Genomic DNA, 14,867 nt, shown 5'->3' on the forward strand with positions numbered 1-14,867 from the left:
CACATGGAATAGTTACAGTGGACTTAATTTGTATGTGTGGTTCTTTTGAAGTATTCAGGGCAGCTTTTCACAGTGCATAATTACATTAGTTTATTTTCGATGATCTTTGCATTTTTGTTAAAATTTAAATAAAGCTACAAAAACCAATCAGTCCTTAACAATAGCCAGCAAAACGTTAACATAGGGCATATCATACAAAGAGATAATTTGTTAATTTAAGGGACTTGAACACTGTAGCAGAATTTCCTAAGGCAGCTTTAATGGAATGGAACTTGTCATTTTTAAATAATCCCATCTTTATGTGTTGTTAACAGCATTTTGTCATTCATATACTTAATTGCCTTCAGCTCCTAAGACATACTTTTTCCTTAATTTTTTTCAGTCTTACAATATGAAGTTGTGCTAACTTCAAAACTTCTTACTTCTTACCACTTTTTATTTGAAAATAAATCATCTCAACCATTTCCTCAGTGTCCCTGAAATTACATTTTGAATGGTATCCCAATGTCAGGTAAATCTGTAGTTAAGAGCCCTTTTAAAATAGATCAGAAATTATGCATATTAAAATCTTTATATGATCAGGGTACCTTGAAATTTATGATTTATAGTAAGTATTCTATTTTTTATAGGTTTAAAGATTAAGTTTATGTTCAGTCAGAAACTATATCTAATTATTCACAGTGTACATTAACATTCTAAAAACACTAAGATACATAGTAGGTCTCATTGCATTGTAAATTACAAATCAGTACCTTTTGACAGTCAGGGTCTGTTAGCTCTGTTTGCTTGAAGTCTACAAATAATTACAAATATCCAAGTTTTCTTTACATGTAATTCTTGAAATTTATATATTTGGCTAAAATTCCCTAAAACAGTGCTTTCCAGAGACCAATTAAGTTTCTGTAAAATCTTTGGAAATGTCAACCTTTTATTTTTTAGATCTCATCAACTATTATTATTGTTTTATAAAAAATAATTTTAAAAATACTTTGTATTGATATATTGATATAGAAGTATATCAGTATTGAAGTAGAAAGATCACCTCAGATAATGCTTTAAGTTGAATAAGTTTAACCTTTTAAGAAACTTACTATATTTTCCTAGTCTTCACATTTAACCGTGGGCAGATCAAAAGGTTTTAATGGAATGACACCAATCAACGGACAGAGTTTAAGTGAAACAATTATGTCATTTAAATGTTAAATTTCAATTTGAATGTTGAATCTTTTATTCTTACTTCCAGCAATAAGACCTAGATGAAATACGATGAGGCTCTCCTATTTGTATTCAGTCTGCTATATTTTTAGTTGCCCTCAATGGGGCAGTGTACCTTCATTGCAGTTAATGTGGGCATCAACCTACTTTATAGCATTTAAGAGGCTAACCTTCCAGGAAACCAACTTAAAAGTCTTTGTTAGATGGTATTAGTATTCTCCATATAATCTGAAATTACTGTTAGTAGCAATTATTTTTGAAGGTCCTTTGTAAATATGTCAGTATTCCAGGAAGTAACTACAGTGTGAACTATAAAGGTGCATATTTCCCCTTTCCCTTTCACAACTAAATTTCTTGAATAACTGATCTATATTCAGCATCTAATTTTTTAATTCCATTTACTCCGGAGCTACTCAGTACACTATGGCTAGCTTTTGTACTGAAACAGTTCTTTTTAAGATTGCCAGCAATTTCCTGTTAAATTCAGTGGCCCATTTCTAATTATATTTTTATTATAAAACTAATATATGATCATGGTAAACAATAAGTAAGGATGCTCCCATATCTTTGGTAATGTAGCATAGTGGTTTAAAAGCTCAGAATCTGGATGCAAAATGTATAGGTACGTGAACTTGTACACTTTATTTTAAAAACACTGTGCTGCTGCAGATAATAATATATGGTTAGTAATACTCGCACTCATAATGTTGTAAGAATTAGATGAGATAAACATGTAATGCCTTTAGAACAATGCATCTTGCATCATCCCTCTTTGTCTTGCCATTTCACTCCACACTGTAATATCCCATTCTTCTGAAGGGCTCTATCTTTTCTGGACCGAATACCATTATATATGTGGGTTCCTCTGCTTAGAGCCTTTTACCCTTTCCCTCATGAAAAACTTACTCATCCTATGAGATTCAGTGCGGCAGAGAGGATAGAGGCAGGCTTTGTAGTCAAGTCAGACAGACCCGTATTTCAATCCCTGCTTTCCTACTTATTACCTGTGAGATTTGGGGCAAGTTGCTTAACCCCTGGAAGCAAAAGTTCCTCAGTTGAAAAATTCACACAGTATTACTGCCTTCACAGGCAGATTTGATATGAGGATACCATGTAAGATACCTAGTTCAGTGCCAATTACTTTATTTTCAGCATGTTATAAATTATTAATATAATCATACTCATGCAACTAACAAGACTCATTCAAGTATCTCTTCTCTGCAAAGGCTTCTTCAACTTCCTAGAAAGTTAAATATCACTCTCTTCTCTGTGTTGTCATAGTATGTTTGTTAAGGATTCCTCCCCTGAAAATAAAGTCCTCGCCATTCTCCTGTATCTCCCATCTCAGTAATGGTCTTCAGCAGTTTCAGCACCATCTTTATTCCCTCACTCTTTCTGACTTTTCACATTCACTTTGCTGTGAGTCTCTGGTTTTTCTGCACTGCCGAAGAATCACCTGATTTCCTCTATTCCATCCTCACTTGTTAATTGCATCATTTCAGGACCTCATCATCCTCCAACTAGTCTGAAATAATCACAAGACTAGTTTACCTCCCTCTAGCTCTCAGGTATGTCTTACTCGCTGCCACCAGAGGGAAGTTTTCTAAAATGAAATCAGGTTCTATTACTTCCCTATTTGAAATCTTTCAGGGCCCTTCATCCCTACACACTAAAGCATAAACAACTGAGCAGGGTATATGAGGTCTATCACTTTCTGGCCTTCTCCCATTCCCTGGTATCATTTCCTCCCACCACCCCAACCACAGTATCTCTACATAAGCTATTTCTTCTTCTTAAAGCATATTCCTCCCTTCTAGTACCTAGTACCTCCCTTCTAGTACCAAATTTTTGTTACTCATTAAAGTCTAGTCTTAATGTCACCTCTGTGATGTTTCTTTATGCTTTAATTTTTTTATAGTACCTAATCCATATCTTTGTTAAAGGTCTTAATCATCTAGGTGTTACAATTGCTTTATCTGTTTTCCTGTCTACTTCCTGCGAAATTACCCATCACTGAGCATTCTCAAGACATAAACAGTGTTCCCTTCATCTTTGTATCCATATCGCCTCCAAATATTCACACAGATGCCTGCTATAAAGTAGGTACTGTGTAAATACTTATGAACAAATGAACTAGAACAATTTAAAAGGTTGATGGGATGACAGAATAAAGTAAAAGCTGGTCACGTCAGGAATACACAGGAAAATTTCAAATCTGCTCTGATCTGCTATAGGCCCTAGGTAAAAAAAATTTTATCCCAACCCAGTACCCCATGCTAGTACAAGAGTTTCGTAGAAAAGTATGACTTTTGTGGCCAGTCCTGCCTGCCTCTCTCACTGGCACCATGACTACTGTGGTGTCTGACTTTCTAGTGGGCTTTTAACCCTTTTGCTATGCACCAGCTTCCATCAAGTTTAATTACATTTAAAAGATCTGAAATCTTCAGTAATGGTGGAGAGACTATATGCTATTTCTAGTAATTATGGAATTTTAAATTTATATTTTATTTCCTTTTAGAGTCAAATGAATTTCTTTTTTTTTTTTTTTTTTTTTTTTGAAGATTTTATTTATTTATTTGACAGAGCTCACAAGTAGGCAGAGAGGCAGGCAGAGAGAAAGGAAGGGAAGCAGGCTCCCTGCCAAGCAGAGAGCCCGATGCGGGGCTCGATCCCAGGACCCTGGGATCATGACCTGAGCCGAAGGCAGAGGCTTTAACCCACTAAGCCACCCAGGCACCCCGAGTCAAATGAATTTCTTAAAGGTTTTTAGTCTGTGGGAGTATTCCTGAAAAAGAAAGTGGTGCAGAATTACCATCCATAAGCTAGCCAATATATATAGGTAGAAACTCTGATAGGAGAAAGTGTGAAGAATGCCAGACCTCATTGTCCAGAAATTGCATCTTAGTCCAGATGTCAAAAAGCCTAAAATTTCACCAGTGGAAATCCATTCCCTTGAGTTAAGCAAGGTTAAGGTACCTGTGTTTCAAAAATGTGTATGTTTGTGGAAGAACACATTGTCATTTCGGTTTTAGGTTGCTCTTTGGCTGATCCTGGATGCACTTAGTCTTGGTGAGCCATGTGGAAGTAGAGGGAACTAAAGAGCAGGTTAAGCGCATAGGAACTTGTAAGAGAAACTTCTCTTAATGATTCTGCTAAGGACCATCCATAATCCTTGTTTATTAAAGAGAAAACTGACACACAAATCCATTAAGGGATATTTTTATCATCACGAGAGATTTAAAACTCTGTTGTTCTTTATGATATATTTTGTTTCCCATCTGTCTGTCTATAGATATGGTTCTTGTGTCTTAGAACACAAAGTTTCTAAAGGATTTTAAAAATATATTTGACTATACTTAATGTACCTAAGTTACACATAATTACTTAAAAGTATTTACAACTAGGCTTATAAGGTTAAAAGCTCTCCAAAGCTTCTAGATTTTACAGTAAAGTAACTTTTGTCACATAACCATCTTTACTATGGGTCAGATTTATACTGATATGATTCAATCCCTCATAAACCGTAACTATATAATAAGTAGACCAGACAAAAAGACAAAGGACAAAAATTCTAAACTTTTAAACATATTTTCAAGAAAGAATATATCACTATCTAAAATTTTCTTTCTTAGGGTACCTGGATGGCTAGTCACTTAAGTGGCTGCTTTCAGTTCAGGTCATGATCCCAGGGTCCTGGGTTCAAATACTGCATCGGGTGCCCTGCTCAGCAGGAAGCCTGCTTCTCCCTCTCCCACTCCCCCTGCTTGTGTTCCCTCTCTCACTGTCTCTCTCTCTGTCAAATAAATAAAATCTTTATAAAATAAAAATAAAAAATAAAATTTTCTTTATTTTCATACTTTAAAAAGATCAGTTACTTAAAATTTACTTGTGTTCTCATTTCTAATTGCATAATTAAAATATCAAAGATCAACATAAAGCATTTCCTTTTGAAATATAGGGTATCCCAAGCTTTTGAGCGGTATTAACAGGGAAAAAAAGAAGGAGGAGGAGTACATGTAAGCTAACAAGAAGTCTTTCCGGCCTCTTGGTCAAATACTGATTTCTATGAAGAAGTTGAAGTCACAAAGAAATTGTGAATTCTCAGCCTGGTTTCCCTGCTGATGAGGACTGTCTGTAGTCCCCTTCGAGGTGTCAGGGGAGTCGCCATAGTGTCACACAAGGTTTCTTAGCGTAGAGCAAACATACTTTCCACAAACTCAACTGCTTAATCTGTTTGCAGGTTGAATTATAGAACAGGGTAGATGACTCTGAGTGCTGGGAAGGGGAACAGAGCATTTCCACAGTTTCTTGGTTAAAACAAAAACAAAAACAAAAACAAACTGCCTTCTTTTCATCAAAAGACATCACTAAACTTTGTAGTTTTGTTGCTGGCTCTGGAATCTGAATTTAAACATAATGAAAACAAATTGTCGTAAATTATCCTTACATAGTCAAATACAAAAGGTATTAAAATTATATTGCCTTTTCACTAAAATTACTCTGCTTCTTGCCAATTTTACCTGTGATTTTTTTTAAATAAATTCTTGGTTGGACTTTAAGTAGCAAGACAATAGTACAGATGTCTGAACACTTTATAAGTGTTGATTAAATCGAAGAATAAGTTTCACAATTCTCAACTCAACATAAGGTATAAATCACTAATATAAAGTTGAAAATTGATTTTATTAATATTATTAATAGACGGGAGGATTTAAAACTTCTGGAAATTGCTCTTCAAAATTTATTTTGTGTTTGAGATTTAAAAGTTCTGTGAAATATCATACATACCTCAGCACATAATGAGTCGAATAATTTATTTGGGATAATTTGTTTTTGTTTCTTTAAAGATTTTATTTATTTATTTGACAGAGACACAGAGAGAGAGGGAATACAAGCCGAAGAACTAGGAGAGGGAAAGCAGGCTTCCTGCCGAAGAGGGAGCCTGATGCGGGGCTCGATCCCCGGATTCTGGGATCATGACCTGAGCCAAAGGCAGATGCTTAATGACAGGCACCCCTATTCAAGATAGTTTATGTACAAATCACTTCCCAATCAGCTCTAGAAGGCACCTTCCAAATCTAGATCCAGTTAGATACTGTCATTTATATGTGGAAAATGGATTCAGATGACTCCTAAGCAGTCGCTGTAAGATGTACAGCATCTAACATGCTTAGTTTTTATTCTTAAGCATATAATATGCTTTTTAAGAATTTAATATTCTGGATTTGTAAATCATAACACATTTTTAATTAAATGCATATTTAACTTATGAAATACAAGTCTTCTTACACACTATCAAATAAGTATGTATTTTATAAAAATTTAATTCCATTGTGTATTTGTATAGTGGGTCACCTTTCTCATCCATTGAGTACATAAAGTAGATTTCTTTAGAGCTACTTTTATTATATATACATAGAGATACCTATCATATTTGATAGATAAGTATTATATTCATTTCTTTATAAAAACTGAAGAGTTGGGATTACACCTTTATCTTTAGGGAAAGTCTCACTTTGAAACAAAAAAGAAACATGGTGTTAATTTTCTATGGCATTCCTCTCTACTAGAGGATTAATGTAGGATTATTGGAATTGAAGCCTAACCCAAAACTTGAGAAATTCTAATGAAGTGGAAAGTAAAGGATGGAGACTAAGAAAAGAAATTCTCTAAACCTAAGAATCTGCATTTTCTCTGATAAGTTCCCTTGTATAGTTAACTTTTTGGAATGAATCATAAGGATCGTGAAAGTAAGGACTAAAAAGTGAAATTGCAGCACAGCTGCTTAGATTTGATTTGCTTCTTCACTTCAGAACCTGTCTTCAAATAGGTGATCTAGAGTTGAGCTATTACACATTTTTGCCTACTAAGATAGATAAAACATGTTTCAAATGCGTACAATGGAAAAGGATGAAAGTAAAAGAACAAAAGAATAAAATGTGGGAGAGATCCGTGCCATTTCAGTTTAAGACCAAATAAAATTTAGGGATTTTTGATGTTTTTCATTAACCCCAATATTATAGTAATTAAAAGAGATAATGTCCCTATTACATTAGGAGAATTATAGGATCCACTAAACAATGATCAAATATCTTTAACCAGAACTTGACAGGTTAACATAAAAACAAAAAACAAAAAACAGGAGTTCTTTGCTCCAGAAACATTCAAATGTGATTTTCACACATTTATATGAAATGTGAGTTCCTTAGAATGGCCATATGATCAGACAAGCAGCCTTTTCCTTGGTTCTGTTCTAGCTCTGGTTAAAGCCGTCTTACTGTTTAGTCCTTGACAGGCTACAGCGCTCCCGGGTACTTCTGTGAAGACAGGAGAACTCATTCATCCATCTTACCTGAGGATAGTTTTAGAAATGATTAAAACAAGATATATAAAGCGATTTTAACTTTCTTTCTTAATAGCGCTGACCACCAGTGTACTTTAGACTACTCTTGTAGTAATAAAGGGAAGAGGGAAGCTATTGTAAAAATTTGATTTTTAAGAAATTTTCATTATTCCTGCTTGGATGTTGCTCAGCCTCATTATGCTTGACAGCTCACTCAGAACCTCCTCCTTTGCTTTCCCTATTCTTAAACACATAGAAAAATTTAATGTGATGTATCTATCTATTAGTATAGAAAGGTCTACATTTTTATATAAATCAAGGTCTGGTGTTTTTTTTTTTAGTAAATCCTCAGTATACTCATCTAAAATCTGGTATATACTTCCTTACTAGGTTCAGCTTTTATTCACAAAATGTAATTAGAAAAAACCTAAGTTGAACCCAAGAATAAGTAGAGATACCAATTTTATTTGGATTGTAACATTCCATGCTTGGTTATTTCTCCTCACTAAGTCAGGGATTTTCCCATATGCATATTTGGCCCTCAAAAAATACAGAATAAAATAATTTTTTGTGGGGCCCGGGCAAAATGGTCAGTTGAGTCCAACTCTTGATCTCAGCTCAGGTCTTGATCTCAGGGTCATGAATTCAGGTGCCACGCTGGGTTCCGCACTGGGTGGGAAGCCTACTTAAAGAAAGAAAAAGAAAAAGAAAGAAAGAAAGAATCTTTTGCTTATTTCAGTGAGCTTTAGCTGGCAGTAAAATCATAAACATTGTCCACACATAAACTTCACTCTTGATCATTTATAGTTAAAAAAAAAATCATTCTATAACAATATATTATGTAGTAGCAACAGAAGTGATCTTCTTTCTTCTTCATATTGTTATATATTCTCAGGCAACTCTACAAATAGTTTTTGTTTTTTTTTTAGTTCTTAACCTAAGTATAAAGAAAAAAGGGTTCCACTACTATCAATTACTTTGTCAGATGTTTCTGTATAAAGACTGACTAAAAGTGAAATTAAGGAAATTTTAAAAATAAATAAAAATTTTTTAAAAAGTAATTAAACACTCTAAAAATAAAAAAAAGAAGAAAGAAAGAAAGAAAAATAAGTTTCCAGAAATTACATAGTGAACAGTGTTTTGGAACTTACTAAACTTAATAATTTTAATTTTTTAATTGTTTTGGTATTTATGTTTTGGTATTTTTGGTATTTATACCATTTGGTATTTATACCATAATAGTCCTTGGGACATCATCATCTTTTGACTTTTTCTTTTGCTGCATTTAGCAGTATCCTGAAAGCGTATGAAAGCATATATTATTTCTCTTTATGTTCCCGTTTGCTGTTTGACAAGCTACACAATGGCAAAACATTCAAAATCTTGAATTATCTTCTTCCTTAAGTTAATTTGCCTTCTGAGCCATGTATATTTCACATCAGTCTTCCAAGAAGTTCTCTACTACTGACTAGAGGGCCTAATCTTTCCCAGAGTGGTAGGAGTAGCACAGTTCAAGAACAAGAATGAATCTCTGTATAATCACACCACAATGTGAGGTGACCCTGAGACAGAGAACTGACCAGATACACATATGGGTTTTAGGAAGACTTTCTGATGCTCTTTTTTAACACAGCTGTGAGAAGAATGTGGCTAAGACCCAATAGTCATTCTTGAGTAGAGCTGGCAAAGGAAACCATGAGGAGAAGAGAATTTAACACATGGGTGTAAGAGAGCACGGCTTCATTGATGCGATCTGAGGGGAATGCCTAATGACTGGAAGAATCAAACTTGGCAATGAAAACACAAAGCTCTTTTCATCAATTCAAACGCAGGCTCTAAAGCTGCAGATGGTCACCTCCAGCCTTGTCTATTCAGTGTGAGGTTTTATAAAATGGCACTTTGGTGAATACTAATAGATCAAAACAAAGATTTAATAACGTAAAGATGTGGTGTTCATTTTTAAATGAGTATACAGGTCAATGTCTCAGAAAAGGATAAAAAGAGTACCTTTTATATGTGGGTCTAAAGTCTTTTTGTTATTTTTCAACTTCAAAAATAAATGACATCTTTAACATACAGATTGTGTTTTATGGAAAAGAGTTTACATTATTAAAAAGAGACCAAAATCAGGGTTTATATTTACATTTACTGATTTCATTGCCTCTGTTTGAGGATTCTCAATTTATAATGTCTGTTAAGGTCATCCTTTAATATTTCCTTGAGGCCCACTTGATAAGATAAATATATATTACCATTCTCATGGATGAATCAATCTAATTAAAAATTTAGGCCAAAATATTTTATACTTGAAATAGAACTTTTTTTCCTATCTCTTCAGAGAATGCTAAGAGACATTGTTTAGTACAAAGGAAGCCTTTGAACTTTAATGCAGCCTTGGAATTACATTTTTGCCACTTTGTGTTTGATTTTCTACAGTTTTACAAATTCCTAATAATTGCTTATATGTGAAAAGGTAATTCACTCTATTCCAACTTGTTACTGCTTACATAACTGAATCATACTTTGAATTAAAAAATGGTATATTTTTCCAGAATAAATTACACTATTAGAGGTGATTAACACTTTATAGTTTATAAAATTCTTGAGCTAAACCCCCCCAAATTAAGCTTTTATCCAAAATAAGCTTAACATATGAACCTTAAATAACTCATTAATAGCTTTCATATTTCTACTACTTGTGAAGTAAATAAAATTAGTAAGTCTGTATGCCTAGTACTTTTTATCTAATAAGCGACACTAATATATAATAAATTAAAGCATTAGAATTGAAAGTTAAAGGGGAGGCAACTTACTATCTAGTAGAGATATCAGTGTCTAACAGGACCCATGATTGTCATTAACTGAGTATGATGTAGAAGTCATGAAATTGTGTTTCTTCTCAGTGTTCTCAACTGGAAGTAGAACTGATATACTTGCTCTATACTTCAGAATACAGCTGTGAGGCTCAAATAAGATGCATGTGCATTAAAGTATTTTGAAAAGTATAATATGCTCTATGAATATAAGACATTGACTAAAGAGTATGTTTTAATAATAAATGTTATAAAAATGTTTTAAATAAAAAATTATAATAACCTTTTAGGAACTAGAAATAGTAAGTGAGAAAAATAATAAATTTAACCTCAGAGACATAAAATAAATACCATGTAACTTTGGAAAAAGAGATTGTTCACAAAGATCTTGGAAACTGTAAGTAAAAAGAATTATGTGCATTTTCATACATTACTAGTAAGAATACAAAATAGTAAAACCCCTGTGGAGGAGAATTTTATAATATCTAACAAAATTACTGATGCCCTTACACTTTGACTAAGGAAAATTGCTTCTAGGAATCCATCCAGAATATATACCTCCATGAATATGAGGCAACATAGGAATTACAGGATTGGATTTTTGTTTGTTTGCTATTTAAAGATTTATTTATTTACTTGAGAGAGAGACACTACAAGTGGGGGTGGGGCAGAGAGAGGGAGAGACGATCTCAAGCAGACTCCATGCTGAGTGAGGAGCTAGATGCTGGGCCCTGATATCAGGACCTGAGCTGAAACCAAGAGTTAGGCTCAACTAACTGCACCACCCAAGCATTCCTACATGATTGTTTTTATTTATTTGAGAGAGAGACAAGGATAGCAACAGAGAGCATGAGTGAGAGGAGCTGGGAGGAGAGGAAGAAACAGGCTCCCTGCTGAGCAGGGAGCCCGACCTGGGGCGGGGGTGGGGGGTGGGGGGGACCTCCATCCCAGGACTCTGGGATCATGACCTGAGCCAAAGGCAGACGCATAACGACTGAACCACCCAGGGGCCCCAGGATTGTTTTTAATAGCAAACAAAAGAAATTCAAATAGGAGAGTAGTTTAATAAACTATGACATATTCGCATAGTGGGATACAATGCAACTGTGAAAAAGAGAAAGGAAGGAAGGTCTATAAACTGATACTGAGTGATCTCAGGACATATTCCTAACCGAGAAAAAAAATCAAGTACTTATAATATCCTACCTTTTATAAGAAAAATAGGCGTAAAAGTAATAGGAAAGAGAAACCCACAACTAATGAATTATTGGCCTTTGGAGGTAGATGGGAAAGAGATAGCTCCTAGGTCTGGAGAAGGGAAAGTACAATGAGTCCAGAGTATCCTTTTATACCAGAAAGCAAGTACTTGTACCAGAAAGCAAGATTAATGAAGTCATGTCAAAAGGACACAGGAGCCAGCTTAGAAAGTTTCCCACTGACCAAATTTGGCACAAATTTGCCTTGGGAATTTTATCAGTATCAGAGGACACTCATCCTTTCTTTATTTAAATTTTGATATTTTGTTTATGAAGAAATTTTTTTGTTGGGAGTCCTGGGTGGCTCGGTCAGCAAAAGCATCTACCTTTTGCTCAGTTCGTGATCCCAGGATCATGGGATCGAGTCCTGCATCTAGCTCCTTGCTCAGTGCGGAGCCAGCTTCTCCCTCTCCCTCTCCCTCTGCCTGCTGCTTCCCTGCTTGTGCTCTCTTTCTCTGTCAAATAAATAAATAAAATCTTTAAAAATTTGTGTTAACTTTAATTTTTTAAAATATTTATTGTAATATTTTTTAGTTTTATTAGTGAGGCTTTTCGTACCCCCTTAAATTTTTCACCTGAAGTGAGTGCTTCATTCATCTCACCCTAGTTCTAGCCCTGGATAGTCCATAAAAGGTGAAAAAGACACTGCTGGAGGAAAAAAAGAGAATACCCCTGGTTTACCTTTATTTAAAAAATAAGAATGAAAACTTACTAAGTTACCCTAGCTTGTATGATTTCTACTGACTGGTGTTTCATATTCAGAAATGATAGTTCTGTAATAGAGCTGAAGAACTGTAGTTCTTCCACCCCGTGGAATGTCACCAGGTGTTTCACTGTATACTATCCAGAAGGTCTACCATTGTCTGAAATGTCTGTTTCTTATGTCACTATCCGCACCACTTCTGTCAACTGTTGCTTTGTCTTTCTTTTGATCATCTGTGTAGATCAGTCATCATATCTATCAACAGTGGGGTGGTCCTGATTGCAGTCTAGACCCGAAATGTTGATTTCAATCTGGGAACGTATGGTTTTTATGAATCAAACATAACTCAGGTAGAGAAAATTACTGTGACGATGCTAGCTTAATAAGTTGAATATTACTTTTACTTTGTAGGCCCTTGGCTTAGTGTGAAGTTTGAAGGTGCATTGAATATTATCTCCACTAGTCTCCCAAAGGATGTTGCCAGTCTTTTGAATTAAACTTGAATAAGGTTGATTTGTATTCCCTGTTAATCAAAATTTGAAATGTTGACATTAGAAAATTTCATTCAGTGCTAATTATATATGACTTTTATGAAAGTTAGGAAGGAAAGAATCCTACATTTTAAAGTTTAGTATCAGCCTAAAGCCCTATGAAAACAATAGTGAGTAGCTTAATAAGCCATCTTAATAAGATACCTTAATAAAACTAACCAGTTATTCTAGCTTGCTATGTTTCACTTGGCAGTATGAATATCAGTGACTTGCTTCCTCCGTCATTAATTGAAACTTTTCTGGGTTTAAAATGATGAAAAAACTCAGCAGTGTTTCCCAGCCTTTCTTGACTCTTGAATCACTTTGGTAATAATACATATTCTCTAAGTAGAATTGTGAGCATGCCTTTTGGTTGTTATAAGAAAAAGAAGTTAATGTGCATTGATTTATAATTTTATTTAAGTACAATCTTTAATACTCATAATATGTATCACCGCATGATATTTGACTTACTTTGACCATATAGGAAATAGCATAATTTATTAAGTTTTATTATGGTGTATTGTTTGGTTTAAGGATAAATACATATTAGAAAGTAGATTAAAATTTAGTAATATTAAATAACTGCTTGTGAGATGATATTTGGAATTCTTAACATTCTACCTTTAAAAGGAAATAATAGAGGTTTCTCAGCATCCATTTGCTGGAATATTTCCACAAATAGCACATTACAGATATTGTGGTCTTTACTTCCATGTAAGTAAAGACTAATTAAGTTTAACTATTATTCCAATATTTGTTGTCCTTTGTTTTCTTTAAGTCATACCTACGAAATAAGGTGATATGAGTAGTTTGATCAAAGGAGCTGGTGAAGAGAACCTTGAGGTAAATTTATAGATTTGTGCCCCACATTAATTTGTGTTTCAGCATCAGTGTACTTTTTCCTTCCTCTAAGTATTCAGTTGTCCATTAAGGGTGGAAATTAAACAATTTGCAACTGTGAAGAAAAAAATAGAGTCAAAAACAACATGTTGACCAGCTGTGCTCAACTGAGGGATTAAGTCATGAACATGCTATGTTTCTTTGCTTAATCTCCTACTAGCTCATTCATATGCGCTCACAAGTTATCAAAGTGATCCACTTTAAAAGGCAAAATAAAATAACATAAAAGGCAAAAATGTTTAATAATAATTTTATATTTTGACTTCAAAAATGTAACTCAGACATTACCACCTTTGACTTACATGATCTATGAATTTTTAAATTACAAAAGGAACAAATGATGCTTTAGAGAATTTCATTATATAGTTTTGCACACCTTTTTTTTTTTTTACTTATGATGATATATTTGGTTATTTTATTTTATTTTATTTTTGTTTTGTTTTTTAAGTTTATTTTTTATAAACATATAATATATTTTTATCCCCAGGGGTACAGGTCTGTGAATCGCCAGGTTTACACACTTCACAGCACTCACCTTAGCACATACCCTCCCCAATGTCCATAACCCCCCCCAACCCCCCTCCCCCCATCAACCCTCAGTTTGTTTTGTGAGATTAAGAGTCACTTATGGTTTGTCTCCCTCCCAATCCCATCTTGTTTCATTTACTCTTCTCCTACCCCCTTAACCCCCCATGTTGCATCTCCTCTCCCTCATATCAGGGAGATCATATGATAGTTGTCTTTCTCCAATTGACTTATTTCGCTAAGCATGATACCCTCTAGTTCCAGCCACGTCATCGCAAATGGCAAGATTTCATTTCTTTTATTTTTTTTTTCGTTTTTTTTTGTTTGTTTTATATATTTTTTTTATTTTATTTTTTATAAACATATAACATATTTTTATCCCCAGGGGTACAGGTCTGTGAATCACCGGGTTTACACACTTCAAAGCACTCACCTTAGCACATACCCTCCCCAATGTCCATAACCCCACCCAACCCCCCTCCCCCCATCAACCCTCAGTTTGTTTTGTGAGATTAAGAGTCACTTATGGTTTGTCTCCCTCCCAATCCCATCTTGTTTCATTTACTCTTCTCCTACCCC

At 34.4% G+C, this 14,867-nt stretch overlaps 1 protein-coding gene across 1 annotated transcript in view; it reads left to right on the plus strand.

Moving 5' to 3' along the window:
- Window positions 1-14,867, plus strand: part of LOC111139165 (mirror-image polydactyly 1) — a 255,511-nt gene that overhangs the window by 203,822 nt on the left and 36,822 nt on the right. The gene's annotated exons all lie outside the window — the stretch shown is intronic.

This window comes from Enhydra lutris, unplaced genomic scaffold (assembly GCF_002288905.1).
Source record: "Enhydra lutris kenyoni isolate GAN:26980312 unplaced genomic scaffold, ASM228890v2 scaffoldscaffold4, whole genome shotgun sequence".
NCBI classification, from domain to species: Eukaryota; Metazoa; Chordata; class Mammalia; order Carnivora; family Mustelidae; genus Enhydra; species Enhydra lutris.